General features: G+C 33.6%; 1 long non-coding RNA gene across 2 annotated transcripts; it reads left to right on the top strand.

Moving 5' to 3' along the window:
• The first annotated feature begins 5916 nt into the window (after window positions 1-5916).
• Window positions 5917-9582, top strand: LOC110937313. Of its 2 annotated transcripts, none has more exons than XR_002590702.2 (8): window positions 5917-6535; window positions 7964-8115; window positions 8271-8372; window positions 8490-8540; window positions 8647-8721; window positions 8829-8978; window positions 9062-9238; window positions 9342-9582. It is a non-coding gene; the product is annotated as an uncharacterized LOC110937313 (long non-coding RNA). The 2 variants fall into 2 exon arrangements; XR_004890632.1 differs by having other exon boundaries at window positions 5918-6535; window positions 8829-8879.
• Window positions 9583-13628: the final 4046 nt, after the last annotated feature.

Below are 13628 nucleotides of genomic sequence, written 5' to 3'. Positions count from 1 at the left end.
TTGTATCTTCTATCGAATCTATTACATTCGTTATATAGAAAAGAAAAAGAAATAAAAACAAAACTGGTGGGGCCTATAAATAATAATTCGTTTGAATTATTTCCTTTACTGTGCGCTTTTACTATGCAACTATTTTGTCATCCACTGAATTATTCATAACACTCCCCCTTGGATGACACTTTGCAAACTTTGGGGTAATTAAGTACTGCCTCATTAAAAACCTTGCTAAAGAAAAACCCAGTGGGAAAAAACCTTAGCTAAGGGAAAAAAAGTGCAGTCTATAGCTCCCCCTCAAGTTGCAATTTGTAAGGCATCATATTCTCCATACGTGACGCATGCCAATGTCATGAACGTGTTTCCTGAAAGTTGCTGTAGGTAGTGCTTTTGTGAAAAGATCGGATGAATTGTTGCTGGATTGGACATATCTCATCTCGACTTGATTGTCTTTAATAAAGTCTCGAAAAAATCTTGGTGGTATATAAGAGTGTAACATGTAATACTCCCCCTAATTTCATTATGTATCGTTTAAGCCTTCTGCGTAGATCTTTTAGTTAATATTTTGCCACTTCATTCCTTGATGCGTAATTCTTTATGTTCGCAAAGTTGTATATCTTCATATGAGCCTTCTAGTGCCTCTTCTTATAAATAAATATCATAAGATCCATAACTGTGATTTGTTACATTCCCTGCATTTACAAAACTAACCAAGCTTGTTTTGATAGGTTAGTAAAATATAAATTCATATCTTACATACCTTAGATGTATTGAAATATTTGTTTTACATATTCTAATGTCTCCTTGCTTGACACATGTGATATCACACCAATAAATTCATCCAAGATATATATATATATATATATATATATATATATATATATATATATATATATATATATATATATATATATATATATATATATATATAAGCGTGAATAGCTAGCAAGAAATATTAGTGCACAATTGTGATTATCTATAATATTTCTTGACTCGGAATCTCAACTTTGGTAGGAGATCAAAGTAGTCATCTGTTATAACAAGTGACTGAATAACCTTTAACGTACATAAAAGATAAGCTTTGTTCATACCAAAACCGACCCGATATATTCTAGATGGACTTACCCTCATGCCTGAACTACAGGTCGAACAATAATTACATTATATCAAGGTCTTTCAAAAATTATCCCTCTAAAAGCTCGACAGATTCTCTCGATGGTGCCCAGATATCATCACTGTAAACTGGGATTATAGTGAACTTTTAGGAGAGGACTTTTGATAAAGATGGATGATATTATCAAACTCATATTGCTCTTTATCATAATATCTAATGAGTTGTACAACACTCAATCCAACTATTTTATCCATAGTATCTTTTTAAGCTTATAAAGATACATTCATGAGGTTTTGAAACCAAAGCTTCAGACATTTACAATCATTCACTTACTTCTTTTCACTTTGAAATGTATATGCATGCACTCTTAGGAGTTCTATTACATAAACCTCCTCATTGATTTCTACATCATATGCAAAGATGTCTTGAACACTTGCATCATTTGTATAATACATATTGTACCATGCTTATACATTGTACATTGAGATACCATAATCACCAAGTACATGTATTCTATGTATGTTTATTGGTGCACAAGAATTATATCCATAAGATATTTTCACTTAACCTTATAAGCACTTAAATGCTTTAGGATACTCATCAGGAGTTCCAATTATATTCAACGTATTCAAATATGAATCTGTATACAACAATCATATCATTCTCGAGAACTTATTTTACATGATTTTAATAAATTAAATCCTTGAGGACTTTCATGTAAACATTTAGTATCCAATAATTCATAACTTTCATAAGACATGTATCAATTCTCTTTATATTACCAGACTATTTAAATATTGGAAAACCAATACATTCACCACCGGAGAATACATCTCCTCATAATCAGTCATAGATCTTTGCGAAAATACTTGTGCCACCAACTTTGCCTTATATCACTTAATTTGATTTTAACATGATTCGCGTAAAAGACACTTTTGTATCCAGTATATTTTACAACTTCAGTTATATGGACTGTTGGTCCAGAATTCATTAGAGAACTAAACTCTGCCTTATTTGCGTCTTTCTATTTTGACCAATCATTTCTTAATATTCATTCATAGGCAGATCTTAAATCTTGATCCTTATCATTTGATCATTTTAAGCGCTTCATTATATACAAAAGTATAACGACGTCGATTTTTATTTCGATTCCATACATATGTTAGACATGATACAACTTATCGAGATCTCTTTATTTCCAGGTACCTAAGGTTCTTCTTGAACCATCATGTCTATTGTCTCTTCAAGAGACCTTTTTAATATCACCTCGACTTGACCATCTTACTTAGTTGCTCCAACTTTCGAGGAATTGTATTACTATAATCGACTAGTCTACCATGCTTCACGCTTCAGGCGCGCAATAGACTCATTAGAAAATATGTGGTGTCCTTTTGGGACACAAATATAACTGGAGCATAAGCAGTTGATTATGTGACTTACTTAGTCACTCTATTTAGGTCAGTGAACTTGTCTAGTAATTTGTTCTTTAATACTGGTAAATGAATTATACTTTAACCTTCTAGTTCATAGTTTATAGTCTGAGGATCAAGATGACATGATAGCTCATTTCACTTTTCACTTTCCAACTGCTTGTTCTCCCCCTAATGTTGGGAACATTCATTTACTAAAGTGAAAACCAATGAGCCATAAACGAATTTCTCACTAATGGCTTTAAGTATTCAATCACAGACGATTGTTTATACCCAACATATTCTCAAACCTTTTAGAAGTCCCATCTTTGTGCGGTGAGTTTTAATATATGTCGCACAACCATAACCTTTGATGAGACATCTTTGGTTCCTGACCAAAAACCAACTATATGGGGAGAATTACAACTTATTGGCTTGATGTGAATTGATACATGAACTTTTGCTCTCATGATCATACACTTTGCAAACACATCCAGTGATTGTCTTAATAAATCATGTCCAAACTACATGAAGTTTTACGTGTATTGCAATGATCATTATGTGAAATTGATTTATTATCAAAATCATTATATCAATCTGGAATAATATGCTTGCTATCACATTAGCTAAGCCATAATCACACAAACTTCAGGTTGTGGATTTGATAACCATTTAGACGATGCATAGATTTAAAAACACTAAACGGTATCATGTTGGATATGCATATCCTTTAATCACTTCCAGAATATTTAGGGATTCTCACCCTACTTTGGTTGGTAAATAATGAATTTCCCTTAAGAGAAAATATTGTATGCTAATTACCAACTTGAAGAATCTTCTAGTTCTTCAATACAATTTACATCAACATTGACTCGGTGTGGTCTAACCGGTCATGCCAACTGATTATGATTCATAAACTTCTTATTTATGATCATATATGTATTACTTGTAAGTAAAAACACAAAATAGAATGTAAAACAATTTAATCATAATAATTTGATAGTCTATTATGATTTGAACAAACTTACATTATATAATGAATCAAATTCAGACTCAGAATCATAAGGTGGTGAAGGTGGTAGAGTTAGTTGCATACTATTAGCTATTTGTTTTAGCATGTCTTCCAACCATTTATTTCTTTCTGTCAGTCGTTTTATTTGTTTAGACAAATTTCGAATCTGATCGTTTAACCTAGCCACTTCGACTCCTATTGAATCTGAAGGTAGATTCAATTGAGGTACCGTATATGATTCTGTTATATTAATTGGTGGCAGTTGTTGTTCTACTTCGTTTAATAGTGATTGGAAAAACTGTTGGGGTAATGGTGATTGCAAAAATGATTCTGATGCTAACTGCTCTTGGAATATCATGTTTTCATCAAACAAAGTTTGTTGCATCGTTGAATCTTCCTCGAAAACTAAAGGTGAGATGTTTTGTAAGATGTTCGGTTGAGATAGGTTAGTTGTAATATGTTCTTGTATGGGTGGCAGCTGTGGTTGTAGATCAAATCGATAAAAAGACGGTTGAGGAAGCTGCAACAATGATTGTTGTAAATTTTGTATTGAGGTACTTTCTAAGATAACTTGAGCTTCCTCCGACTGGAATGGTTGATTTAGTATATAATTATGAACAGGGGTTAGCCTAACAGAGTTAAAATTTACAATCCCAGATGCCTTTGGTGGAGATAATCCTTGGATAATCTGATTACTTAAGACACCTAATGATTTTGCTATTTTTGTAATGTAAGACCCTCCCATGAGACTTCTCAGAGGATTTGTTTGTTGATTTAAAAAATATGTAGCAAGCTCGTGGGCAATATTACAAGGAACTTGCTCAAAAATACTATGCAGATGGAAAAGGTCGGTAGCACTAACCCTATGTTGATTATTCTTGCGCCCCGTGATAGTGTTGGCTAAAACACGATGCATATATTGATAACGAGGGTCTATGAATTTCATAGAATTATTATTGTTACACCACTCTTTCGATGAATGGCTTAGCCAGTATTCTTTCATTTCCTCAGGGGAATAAGAGGTTGATGCCTCCGTAAAAATAGGTTGTTTAACTTCTTCATCTGTATATATGCCCAGATGAATTGCGAATTCTGTTAATGACATATTATAAGATTGTCCACAAAGTCGAAAATGAATAGATTCATCGGTAAGACTTTTATCATATTTGAAATAGAAAGTGGACAAGAACTCATATACAAGTTCATCGTATGACGGTTCTAGGATGTCGAAGAAACGACGCCAGGGCGTATTAGGTGGTAGTAATCTCGCCAGTAAACCACTTGGATCAAACATTTCCATCTGATACCAATCAATACCGCTAATAGAAAAAACTTCAAGATTCTTGAGTTTTTGATACCTCTCACGATTGGGTAAATCAGTAAACCGAAGGAATCGATGAATGTTTGCTGCATTTGAAGATTCAGCATATGCTACTGGAAGATTTGCCATTTGAATATTTGGTTTTGTTAAACTAAGAAAAGTTTGGGTATGGGTTATTTTGGGTATGAGTTGAATTATATCAGAAGTTGTAGCTTATGTGTAGATTAGCTCGAGTAGTGAGTTTCTTATATAGATAAGAAAATTTAAGCTTATACCATACGTTTGGTTAAGGCTTCCATGATACGTTTTGAAACAGTTCACTGTAGCTAGTAAATGTTATATGGCATAAATAAATATTAGATGCATAAACAAAAATGTTAGGTACATAAATAAATGTTAGTAGTCCCATGATTATTATATCTCCAGAGCAATAGGTCCTCTGTACTAATTTTAATTTATCATAGAACTATATTATAAGTATACATATATATAAAGGAGAAACGAGATCTAAAAGATCATCCTAAAGGTGTATGGTTTTGCAACTCACTGGTGCACCCTTAGGCTTTCAACCTATATATATGTATATATATTTAAATATATGAAATTCTTACATTGAGTATGGTAATAGCTCCTTTGCTTTTGTTGATTTGCTTGGTTGACAGCGCCTCGTGCTGATAACGTGTTATAAAACTAGCCTAAAAGCTTTCATTTGAGATCAACCTTTCTTTGTAAGACTCAGTGACAACCAAAAGTGAAAGCTGGTGACTTTAGACAAACTAGAATTTCTCTCTTCTTTTTCACAATTGTATCTTCTATCGAATCTATTACATTCGTTATATAGAAAAGAAAAAGAAATAAAAACAAAACTGGTGGGACCTATAAATAATAATTCGTTTGAATTATTTCCTTTACTGTGCGCTTTTACTATGCAACTATTTTGTCATCCACTGAATTATTCATAACATTATTTATATTATTGCAAATAATTTTAACTCATAAGAAAAAACCTATTCTCTCTCCCTATCCTTTCTTCTCTGCTATTTACCGCCACCACCACCCTCATCTAACATTAGATATTGTATGGTACTTTTCAAAAAAAAAGTATGGTGTGCCATTACTTGCAAGTATTATGGGTTTTTAGTCCCCTGTATTTCCTCCCATTCTTGATCCACCTTTCTGCTTATATGAACTAGTTCTATTCGAATTGAAATGGGTGGAAAGTAATGAGAAGAATCTATATATCTATATATATCTATATATCTATATATCTATATATACTATATAAAGCATTTCATATGCACATAATAGTAATTTACAACACAATTTGTAAGATGGCAGACCAAAAATCACAAACAAAACCTTATATTTTTTTCATTTTTCTTCCCATTCTACCCTGCTCTCCCTGCATCGCCCCTGTCAATTATGAAACCCTCCATTGAAATTGAATGTTATCATCAGTTTCTTCAACTCAATCGTCCTCTTCAATGCAATAATTAGTTTCATCAATACAATCGTTCCTCCTTCAATTCGAGTTCGTTTCCAGCCACCCGAAATATTAAGATGTCGACAATCATCTTCAGTCTGGTAATCTATCGATTGGTACGCCTTTTCTTTTACGATGACAACGATAAACCTGTTGATTTTAGTTTTAAAGGCTCCAATGCTCTCTTCGCCCTTACCGATAGGTATGTATCATCTTAAATTACTAACAATTTGTTCCCCTTTTTCAATCATTCGGCCTCAATTCCATTATACATGTGATAATAGTTATTAAATATTGAAATTGAAGGTACAAACATATCTATGGCTACGGTTAAACCCTAATTTATACTACTTTATTTGACAATTTAAGCTCAATTTTGTTTTTAACCGTAAAAAAAACCTATGAAAGTTGTAACTTTAAGCAGTATTTCAATGCTTTACCTGGACATAATCACTTTGAAATTGCACATGATCTTGTGATAACGAATGTGAAATAATGAAATTAAAGGTGCAAATACACCACTGGTTAGGATTAAACCCTAACTTTTAACTTTCACAAATAAAGAAGAAATATACAAGCTCTCACTACCAGTTGGAAATTATTTGGTATATCGCTTCTGGTTGTTATTGTATAACTATAAAATGGCTATGTCGGTGGGAAACTTTTTTTTTAATTTTTTTTTCTTTTTTTTTTCTTTTCCTAACAACCTTTGACTTTTTTTTTTCTTAATTTACGTTTTCAGCCCTTATGCTTTGTGTGTTGTTTCTTAAATACCAACTTCTTTAACAATTTACATTTGTCGTCAACTTTTTAACTTTACGTTTTTACCACTTGCACTTACGTATTTTTTCCCATCTCTTGTAATATACATTTTCGGCCCTTATGCTTTGTTTGTTGTTTCTTAAATACCAAGTTCTTTTGTAATTTACAGTTTTCGTCAACGTTTAAACTTTACGCTTTTACCCCTTGCACAATTTTTTTCTTTCTTTTTTGTGCTTTTGTTTTTTTACTTATAACCTTTAATTTTCAGCATTGACTCTTACAACCTCCTAACTTTCTAAATACTTTTTAATCAACTTTGACGTCTCTATTTTTATTTACATGTCGCTATAAACTTAAGTTGATTAGCATTCACACTGACAACCTTTTTACTTTGTAAATACTTTTCTAATCGAGTTTCCCACTTGATGTAAGACATGTGTCGACATACTTTTGTATCGGATCAAAAATCGGGTCGCCCCGCCGTGAAGCGCGGGTGTAACACCCTAGTTAGGATAATATGATGATTTCAGTTTTTTTTATAATTTAATTATTTTCTACTCCCTTAGGGTTTAGAAAGAAGAGGCTTTTTTTTTTTTTTTTTTTTTTTTGCAGTGGTGTGTGTTTGTGTTTATTAATGTCAGTTTGTTATTACTATATAGCGGGCGCTTTGATCACATTCTGGCCCACTATAAAATAGTGGGTTGGGGCCGATTTAGATCCCCGTTACTTTTTTTCCGTTGAATCTTGATGGTGCTTCTGTGTTACAATTGTATGCAAGTTTTATGTACTCATATAATATGTGCTTAAATTATCCTTAGTTGACAGCTAATGTACATTGCTCTTGTTGTACGCCTATATATGACACTAGGTAAAAGAGAATATCTCCTAATGATCCAGATGCTTCAAAGAAACTAAAAGAATGTGAAACGGCTGTTATGAAGCTCAAGTTTGAAGAAGCAATTTATGTGCCTACTTCAGAACAACGCTCGGTAGCCGAGTCTATCGGCTTTCGAACCATAGGTATCATTTTCTTTAATTATTCCTTATTTATTTCCTTATTTGATTTTAACTGTTAGGGCTTCAAGTCCACAAATTTCATGCTCAATGTGCCTTTATTATTTATTATTTTATTTTTGATTTTTCTAATATTTTAAGTAAAAATGCATGTATTACAGTGGTTGTGGTTTGAAATCTGAATAACGGGAAGTCAGGAGAACGATGGATAACCTGTTAAGGAGGCAAACGATTCCGCAAATGAAACTCCTCCAACATCCCAGGTGAATTGATTCTCTTTTGACTCTTGTGCGTCATGGGATGTATATAGATGCTGTTAATCTGTTTTACTTACATTCCTTATCTATATTGTTTATTGGTTTTTGTTTGCTCAAGAGCAGCCCTCAGGCAATGCCATGGGAGCGGTCCCACCTGATTGGACCGGATTTCAGGTTTTGTATCTATAACACTTTTAAGCTTATAGTCAAATTGGAGCATGTGTGGTGTGAGTTGTTTGACTAAATTTAGGTGGTGTTTATGTAATTACTTCTTGAACAGGCTTATTCGCCTATGCCTCCACCTGGTTACTTAGCATCAAGCCCTCAACCTCCTCCCTACATGTGGGGGGTTCAGGTACTACGCTTCTTAAATAATGGATTTTGCTCTATAAAGTTGATTTATATAAGCAAAATATAAGTCAGTTTTATGGTAATGTTCCATTTTTATGTTTTTTTTTGCAGCGGTGAGAGTAATAATTCAGTACCGAATGCCAAAATACCAAAAAAAAGCTGGTACAGATACCGTATTGTATTTTACCGAATATCCGCATTTGAGAAATCCTAATACCAATACCAATTAGGCTATATGGATGCCATATCGCTAAGGTGCCGGTATATGAGAAAATAATCTCATCCTTGAGTATAATGATATAGCCACTATAACAAATTTAATTTTGGTTTTTTTTTTTTTTCAGTTTTAAATAATAGATATTGGAAGATGGATTGAACAAGTTAGAGAGTGTTTCTTGCAACAAAGCAGAAGGCGCAAGTTAGAGGGTGCTTTAAGTGGAGATTTAGATAATACTCCTGTTATTGAACAAATTTTGAAGCTAGCAAAGGCTAAGCTTCTTGGACATAATAACTACGCAGAGGTTTAAACTTTAAATATTTGTTTTTAACAATTTAGTTGCTATCTAAATAAACTTCAGTTTTGTTTATTTATATTGTTACTTATTATGAAGCTTTAATCATTAGTTAAGCATGGCTACAAAGATGGCCACTGTTGACAAAGCAGAAGAGCTGCTCGAAAAGCTAAGGAGTGCTTCTTGTATTTAAATATCTTGTTATTAAGGTTGTATTATATCCGGTGGCGGGTCTAGAAGAAAGATTCAGGGTATCCCAATTTTTTTTTTTTAAAGTTCGTATAAAGAATGAAACCTCGATAATAACTTTACCGTTTGTTTAGTTTGATTGTTTGCATAGGCAGATAATGAGAACCACCCTAATATATTATAATTTTTTATTGTTTTAAGGTTTGAATTATATTCTCGTCCCGTATTATCGACTCTGCAGCAACGCGCGGGTTTCCCACTAGTAAAAAGAAAATATGACACAACCAATTACTTATAAACGTTATCCTGCGTATGGAGTATAGTGTGTTCTTATTATTCTTTCATTCTCATTGCCATAAACTAAATTTTCTTAGGGTCTTTGAAGTCATTACATTCGTTTTTGGTAGGAATATTGGATTTTAATAATCTTAACTATTCGTCGTTGGCCACCAACAGTCCCAATTCTAAAAATAACCACTGACAGACCTAACTTTTAACATATTTGCCTCCAATGGACTCTGACTAATAGAACCCTAACGTTGTTAGTCTTCGGTCGCCGGAAAAACGTTTTTTGGCCGAAAAACTCAACAATTTTGTCCCGAACCTCTTTGTAACCTTATTATGGACCTTTGGGAACCTTTTTCTAGTAAAAGCCCCAATTATTAAAGTAGCCGGAAAACTCCTTTTTCATCGGAAAACTTCTTTTTTCACCGGAAAACTCAACTTTTTGGCCGGAAAACGCAACATTTTTGTCCCAAACCTCTTTGTAACCTTAGATCGGACCTTTAGAAACCTTTTTATGGACAAAAACGGATTTCTGACGACCAGAGACTAACGACGTTAGGGTTTTGTTAGTCAGGGTCCATTGGTGGCCAATATGTCAATAGTTGGGATTGCCAGTGGTTATTTTTGAAGTTGGGACTGTTGGCAGCCAACGACGAATAAGTGAGATTATTAAAATCCAATATTTCTTTTTGGTAATAAAGGGGAGAAAAACACATGAAAGATCAACCAAGAGGTCACTAAAATTTAGAGCATTTTATATAGGGAAATTGGTCTGTAATAATCCCACCTAGATCTTATTGGCCATTAATAATCCCACCTCAGAATATTCCCCCCACCAGTCCCACATTTCACCTATTTTTCCTACAATGGTCTCCCGTTAAAAAAACTTAACGGAGTTAAGCTTTTTTCCAAATGACAAACAAATTTTTTAGGGCTTTTGATTAGAATGACGATACGAGTCCATTGATGTAAAACTTGTATCGAAACGGTGCTCCAAATGATGAAAACGACGCTTCAATTTGGGTGTTTAAATTTCCAATTAACCAAAATCAAGTCACTTGGAGCACCATTTCGAAGTAAGTTTTACATAAATGGACTCGTATCATCGTTCTGATCAAAAGCCCTAAAAAATATAGTTTGTAATTTGGAAAAAAACTTAACGAATTTTTAATGTGGGACCATTGTATGAAAAATAGGTGAAAGGTGAGACTTGTGAGGGAAATATTCTGAGATGTGATTATTAATGGTCAATAAGGTTTAGGTGAAATTATTATAGGCCAATTTCCCTTTTTTATAATATCTTGTGTGTTTCTCCCTTACATGTGTACTTGCATATACTTATGCTTGGTGTGGATGCTTGTTCCCAGTTCCTTTATCCACGACATCAATTCGATCTACCACTATGCTAGGGTGTAATTTTTAAAAACCCTGTGGCTGTAGAAGTTTTTATGTGACTCAACATTCTTGCCCCAACATCTTTTTCTATGAGGAAATATGCACCACAAAACAAGCACTCTAGGATACCAATATTAAATTAATTATGTTGCTAACATCGACAGGTAACTTAATTAAGTGAAAAACAAACTTTTAGATGTTATTTACTTATGAGAAAGCAAGAAGGTATAAACGCTAACATGCTCAACATAAAAACTACTGAAAATATGTTGGTTGAATTGGTTTGTTATCAATTATACAATATTTGGCCACTAATTTCTACTCTCTCCGCAAGAGTTGAGAGGGTTACAGGCACGTAAACCATGTCAAACACCCGCGTAATATGATGAAAAGTATGAGAAGTACAATACAAAAGGCCAATAAGACTCGATTCTTTGGAAAGGGGATCGTTGGGTGTCATGGAAACCTACAACCATGAAGTGCATCCATTCGTTCTCTAATCTTATAGTTGATAACGTTACATCACTCACAAAATGATTATATGAACCAAACAAAAACAACACTCGTTGATCTTTGTATTTATAAAGTATATGCTTTATAGTCTATATATGTGTTTATATGAGTTATAAATTATGGGAGTGAATTGCAAGGATTGTCCTTTATCTTTATACCTATTTGCAGGCGCTGTCCTTTATGTTTAAAATTGACGAGTTTTGTACTTTATGTTTTCAAATCATACACATTTTGTTCTTTAGCCCTAACCCAGTTAGATTTTTCTGTCAAATCTGGTAAGATGCAATGCACATGAGGGTAAAATTGTCTTTTCACCCTATATAAAAAACTAAACCAAGGACAGTTCATGTACTTTAATTATAGATACATGTAGTGAAATTTCTAACCTTCAAGAAATCCTAAACACCCAAATATTCGTACATATCCTCTCTGATCCGAACACACCGGCATAAATTCAACAACACGAACACATACATTAGATAAATTGAATCAAATGTCGTTCAGATCTCGAAGGAAATGGTGAAGAAAATCATGAAGAAAATAGGCGGCGAGAAGAATTTGAATCCCCGGGTGAAAGAATCGTTGAAGAAGAGTTTGCCGGAGAGTAAGGTGGTGATGAGCAGAGCTCACCGTGGAATTTACGCCAGCCGGCATATTCAGTTCGGTAATAAAGTCAGCGAGAAAGGTGGAAACAAGTTAGTACATGTTCTAAATCTCCGATTGGTTACAAAGTATTAGATATAATTTTGTTTGATGTTAATTTGTACAAGTTGTGTTTAAAGATGAAGATTCAACAAAACTTGTGTTTTGTTTTCACTGAAAATGTTGAAATTGAAGGGGAAGATTGGAAGATGAGAATGGTGGGATCTGTTGGAGATATGGGGAAGAAGAGGGTTTTGTTATGATATATAATTTTTTATATGTATTTTTAAAGGATAGGGTGAAAAGACAATTTTACCCTCATGTGCATTGTACATGACCAAATTTGACAAAAAATCTAACTGGGTTAGGGCTAAAGGACAAAACGTGTATGATTTGAAAACATAAAGTACAAAACTCGTCAATTTTAAACATAAAGGACAGCGCCTGCCAATGGGTATAAAGATAAAGGACAATCCTTGCAATTCACTCTAAATTATGGCATCTTAAAACGTCTGTTTTGTTGACCACACACGAACAAAATGTGATATGCAAGAGGTTAATGATTATTCGCGGTTTTAAGCCACGTTAGTTGAATAAAGTGGAATTTCCTGTTAGAAAATAAAAAAAATATTAGGATCCGATTTACATCATTTTCTTTCTCAAGAAGATTTTTGCCAGCTAACATAGACTGAAACTCTTAATCAGAGGATTTGCAACCATTGTATTGTCATATTCAACTTCTTGAATCATCTATTTATTTAATTTTTCTTTTGTAATATATTATCAACTTTTATCAAGTAATAACATATCTGAATTCCAATAAAAAAACATGGTATCAGAGCGGTGTAAATGATCTCAGGGTCAATCCGCTCATCATCAATCTGTTTTTTTTTCAAACCCTTCAGTTCACAAGAACCACCATGACCGACGAAAACAACAAGAATGATGATCTTGCATTACAGATTACCAATCTCCTCAAGAACAACCTCAACAATCAAAATCAACCGCAGACACAAAACCTTTCCGACAGCCTCAAAATCAGGCTCATGCTTAATAGCCAAAACTAAGCCCCGTGGACCCAGATGATCTGAGTTGCAATCGAGGGGAAGTCAAAAACCCTTCTAAGCCATCTCTCGGAAACCCAACACCACTGGAACCAACCGATGAACGATACGAACAATGGGAACAAGATGATTTAATAGTGTTCTCGTGGTTAATACAAAATATCGAACCCACCTTTGCGAGTAACCTACCAAATTTCCCACTGCAAAATCACTATGGGATGCGTTGGTTATTACTTACAGTAGTGGGAAGGATAAGTTGCAAACCTTCGATCTTCATGTCAAGGCAAACAGGATAAAACAAAATGGTTCAC

This window comes from Helianthus annuus, chromosome 4 (assembly GCF_002127325.2).
Source record: "Helianthus annuus cultivar XRQ/B chromosome 4, HanXRQr2.0-SUNRISE, whole genome shotgun sequence".
Classification (NCBI taxonomy): Eukaryota; Viridiplantae; Streptophyta; class Magnoliopsida; order Asterales; family Asteraceae; genus Helianthus; species Helianthus annuus.
This window is presented reverse-complemented; position numbering and strand designations above follow the sequence as displayed.